At 46.2% G+C, this 5,248-nt stretch overlaps 1 pseudogene across 1 annotated transcript; it reads right to left on the reverse strand.

Moving 5' to 3' along the window:
- Window positions 1-1,197: 1,197 nt before the first annotated feature.
- LOC128592043 (G protein-coupled receptor kinase 5-like) lies at window positions 1,198-3,744 on the reverse strand (annotated as a pseudogene). Its single transcript, XR_008381750.1, has 2 exons — window positions 2,299-3,744; window positions 1,198-2,083 (listed from the first exon to the last, which is right to left on the reverse strand). The product of XR_008381750.1 is annotated as a G protein-coupled receptor kinase 5-like (transcript).
- Window positions 3,745-5,248: the final 1,504 nt, after the last annotated feature.

Raw genomic sequence — 5,248 nt, forward strand, 5'->3', positions numbered from 1 at the left:
TCTGGTCTCACGGGGTCCTCCCACCTAAGCCTCCTGAGTAGCTGGGACTACATATGTGTGTCACTGTCCCTGACCTATGTGAAAATTGGCAATTTTTGATTCCATTTATTTTATAGTTTTAGAAATGTTCACGTTCTCTGTTTTTTCTTGAGTCAATTTTTGTTTTTTTTAATTTGTATGCTTCATTTGTTTTCAAATGTACTGACACCCTTTTTTCATACTACTCTCTTATTTTCTTTAAATATCAGAAGTATCTGAAGTTACAGCTTCATTTTCATTTCTTAGATTTACTTATTTCTTCTCTTTTTTCTTCCTTGATCAATCTAACCAATTTAATTCTTGTTGATTCTTTTGACTGCAACACTCAAGATACAGAATATTTTATCACTGTAAAAATTGTCCTTATGCTTTCCTTTGTGGTCAAACTCTCACTCGTTTCTTCTTTTGAGCTGTTTTCTCTTCCTATAGTTTTGCCTGTTTGAGAATGCTATTTAATTTAAATCATATAGTCTATAGCGGTTTGAGTTTAGCTTCTTTCACTTAACATGTTTTACCCCTTTTTGATTTTTCTTGACTTATGAACCTGTACTTGTATTTAGAAAAAGAAATTATTACAAAAGAAATAAAACAACAATAAGTAACTTACTGATGTACAGTACTGAGAACAATTTTCTTATTTGTCTATATTTCTGTATAATTTCTTGATCTACTTTCTGATTAATTTTACCAGTTTTCAAAACCTAAAACTGATATGTACTCATGGTGACAACTTAAATGGCATTGAAGTAAAAGAAACTCTAAATTCCTTAGTTTCACTCCTCCAATCCTGTAGCCATTGTCAGTTTCTTTTTTTCATTGTCAGTTTCTTGACTGCTGTTTCTGAGACCATTTAATATCCATATGCATAGGCACACCCTGGAGATATTGTGGGTCATTTCCAGACCACTGTAATAAAGCAAATATCACCTTTGTAGTCACACCTACCAGGGTCCCACCCTGGGGAAACTGTTAATTAAGACCTGTGGAGCTGGCGCAGTTGACTGAAGAAATGTAAAGTTAGAAATGACAAGAGACAAAAGGACAAGACACACACAATAGAATTTTCAAAGGTGGGCGCATAGGGGATCACTGCCTATTTGTGGGGTTCCGGCAAGTTGCCCCTAGTGCCACTTCTTTTTTTTTTTTTTTCATTTTCTACATTTAATAAAAACATTTTCTCATTTGAGGCTCTAGAAGTCTTGAGTCACATTATTTTTGGTAAACCCCTCCCCCCTAAAATGTCTTAAAACACATGGCTTGACAGTGGCTGCAGAGAAAATATACACCCTCAAAGTTGGACTTTCATTTAAATACAAATATACAAAATGTAAACTGAGACAATAGAGAAATTTATAAAACTTTTCTTTAAAAATCATAATAAGACAAAATTCAGTTCTAGTTAGGACGGTATTAAAATACGTGCAAGTTGTCATATCCAATTGGATGTCTATTGCAATGTTTGACAACAGTAATCCAGTCCACCCCGGCTGGAGCCACCTCGGAAAACAGACCTGAGTGGAAATTTCTTTGCGAAACCTTGAGGTTCTATGTCGACAGGTGGACGGTCTCCTTCCTCGGCTCCTGGACGGCTGCCCTGGCCACCCGGCCAAAGCAGAAGCTCCGCTGATTCCTTCTCCAAGCAGGAGAGTCCCGGCTGCTTCCACCGCGGACCTCAAGGCCAGAGCCAAAATTAGCTGCTGCCCGTGGAGTTAGAATTGAGGTGGTTTGAATTTGTGTGGTGATTAAAACTGGTCTTGGAGCTGGGCGAACTCTTTGAATTGTTCTGGTGCTGACGTTTAAAGATCCTCTTGGGCGGTTCTGGTGGGTAACTCCTGTTCAGATCTGGTGAGAGGGTGCCGTTAGTTCCAAATACATTCAGCTCCTTGAAGGATTCTGTCTGTATCATCTCGTTTTGCCATGGGATGGACACGGAGCCTGTGGAGAACTTGGAGTAGAAGTCCTCATCTGTGTGGTCCAGGTTGATGCCCTTCACAGTGGAGAACTGCTCGATGTCCAGCATGTCCTTACAGTACACGGCCCAGGGCTACAGGGCGATGCTGGAGTACTGACACCCTCTGGATATCCAAGGACTGTCCCCATCCTCTTCTGGGCGGGGTTGTACCATAATGGTTAATAACTGGCTCTGGGGGAGGAGGATGAGAAAACCCTGCCTCACAGCACTTGCTGATTGCTGTGCTGTAAACACTCCAGCTGTGGTCTGCTGGAAGCCACCACCCCTGAGCACAGAACTGTGAAGACGTCTGGAACAAAGGGAGGGTCCAACATCCCGGTTTCTAAGGGCTTGAGATTCATGTTCCTGAAGAAGGGGTGTCTCTTGACCTCGGCTGCCCCCTCCTCCTGGCAGCCCAGCCTCTGCTTCACATCCTTGGTGAGCAGCATCTTGCAGATGGTCTTGGCCTCCTCGGAGAACTTGTGGGAGTACACCTCCTCCATCTCCAGGACCCGGCGGTCCACCTCCTCTCACTTCACCTTCTCCTTACGCCCCGGAATGGCGACTGGCCCTCAATCATCTCATAGCCCAGGCCCCAGTAGTCAGGGCTCAGGCCGTACCTCTGGTTGTTCAGGACTTTTGGGGCCATGCAGCCCACGGTGCCTACCCGGCCGCGGATCAGTTCTCCTTCGGGGATCTTCACAGCCAGGCCCAGATCTGAGATCCTGATGTGGCCATAATCGTCTAACAGGATATTTTCAGGTTTCAAATCTCTGTAGACGGTGTTCTCACGGTGGAGGTCCTCCAAGCCACAGAGGATCTCAGAACAAGGCCCGTTCCGCCTCAAAGCCTGGGTTGCCCATGCTGTAAATGTGGAACTTCAGGTTACCCCCATTCATGATGGTCAGGACCAGGCACAGCGCGTCCTTGGTCTTGTAGGCATAGGCCAAGTTGACCACAAACAGACTGTTGACCTTCTCCAGAATCTACTTCTCATTGAGTGCCATGGATTCCCCTTTCCTCTTCTTGATCCTTTTCTTCTCCAGGCGTTTGCAGGCGTACATTTTACCTGTGGCCCGAACCTGGCAGGCGCAGACCTCTCCAAAGCCCTCCTTTCCTAGCACTCGATACTGCCTGAAAGTGTTTTTGGTCACTGGTTGCCTTTCCAACCATTTCCACTGGAGAAAGCGGTCAAAGTACATGCTGCCCAGGTACTCATGGAATGGTTCTCCCCTCAGGTAGTCATGGATGGACTGTGCACAGGCAGAGAAGAGTTCTTTGCACGGCCTCTGCAGGAGCTTCTCCTCCATCTGGGAGACCAGGTCTTGGCCAACTTGGGCAATGAACACTGGGGACTTAGGGGTGAACAACTTGGTCATAATTTCCTTCCCTTTTTCTCCCAGTTTTTCATCTGGAGTAACTTCATATTCTGACACTGAGTCCAGGAACTGAATGTAACATTCCAGCCCAGGCCTGGTTTCGCAGAACTGCCGGAATAGCAGCCTCCCAATTGGCTGCTTGTCACATAAACTGCAGTAATCTCTGTCTATGGTCCTTTGGAGGTCTTCACACTGGCTAATGTGAGGGAACTTCAGGATTTCCTTCCACTTCTTGCTTTTCCCTTTGCGCTTTCCTCCGCCCCCTTCTCTGGCTTTCAGCAAGACCGTGTTGGCCACGATGTTTTCCAGCTCCATTGACAGTCGGTGGTCAGCGAGGGAGCCGGCCGGCGGGGCTGTCAGCGCCTGGGGTGCTGCCGCTGCTGCTCAGGCTGCCGCCGTTGCTGAGCCGGGAGCGAGCAGCCCGCCCCGCTACCTCATTATTCCTGCCCTGAACCCTCTGAGTTTTCCCCTCTGCAAAGAGGAGCCGCCACTGCCGCCGCTTCTTCCTCCCTCTGTGTCCCCCCGCCCCCCCACACTTCCCCCCACCCCCCACCCTCTTCGTGTCTCTGTCACTCCATTCTCCCCACCTAGTGCCACTTCTACTCAGCTTTTTTTTTTTCTTTTTGGTCTCACTCACGCGGCTCACAGCAACCTCTAACTCTTGGGCTTACGCGATTCTCTTGCCTCAGCCTCCCGAGCAGCTGGGACTACAGGCGCCCTCCACAACACCCGGCTATTTTTTTGTTGCAGTTTGGCCGGGCCGGGTTTGAACCTGCCACCCTCGGCATATGGGGCCGGCGCCCTACTCACTGAGCCACAGGCGCCGCCCCCTACTCAGCTTTTATTGAAGGCTATTTGCTTATTAGCCCAGAAGGTAAGCTGAGGAAGGGAACAAAGATGTCAGCAGTTTCTTTGAGTAAGCATATCAGCTTCTATCCTTTCTATAATCATTAACTTTAAGGGTCTGAGCAGTCTTGAGAAATCCAGAACCTGAGCCTTGTGTGGGGGCAGCCTCCTGTCTGTGGTCACACACACAGATTCCTAGGGGAGTGTTAATACCCACGAGTTCACTGTGGAGTAAAACGCCATTGGCCTCAATCTCCTCTGAAGAATTGGTGGGAGAGAGGAATTTTCCTCTCATCACCACCACAGGGGGTCTTCCTCTGCAATAAGGGATATAAGCCCTCCTACCCATATTTCAGGGCTCGAGATGTTCCCTTGATCTCTGCCCCAGCCATAATACAAATCTCCACAATGGCTATTTGCTTTGGCTGTTGACTGGGCAGGAGGCAGCCTAATTAATGTTTCTTGCTAGGCCTTGTACACAGCATCCTCTGTAGCCATTATTCCTTCAGAGTGTTTATAAATCCAGCAGGGGTGATTGCAAGCTGTATCCCCAACAGCCAGACTTCTAGGAAAAGCAGGAAACTTGCTCAGATAAGAAATTTAGCAGCAGCTGGTTTGGAGGTAAACTAGCTGACTTTTCTTTGTTCTGCATTGCTTAACTTACTTTTTATTTTCCCCTTTTTCTGGGAGTGTTTTCCCTTGCCAATAATGGAGTCTTTGGTCCTCATTCTGTCTGCACACACCAATTTTTTTTGTTTACCAGTGCATATAAAAGTTACGTTTATACTATACTACAGACTATTGAGTATACAGTAGCATTATGTCTTTAAAAAACAATGTATATACTTAATTGAAAAATACTTTATTGCTAAAAAATGTTAATGATCATCTGAGCCTTCAGTAAGCAGTAATCTTTTTAACAGTGAATGATCTTACCTTGATGTTAATGGCTGCTGAATGAATGTGTTAGCAGACATGAAAACAATATTGTTCTCCTTGTACATCTTCATCAGAGCTTTTGGGTAACTGACCA

Source organism: Nycticebus coucang, chromosome 8 (assembly GCF_027406575.1).
Source record: "Nycticebus coucang isolate mNycCou1 chromosome 8, mNycCou1.pri, whole genome shotgun sequence".
Taxonomy (NCBI): Eukaryota; Metazoa; Chordata; class Mammalia; order Primates; family Lorisidae; genus Nycticebus; species Nycticebus coucang.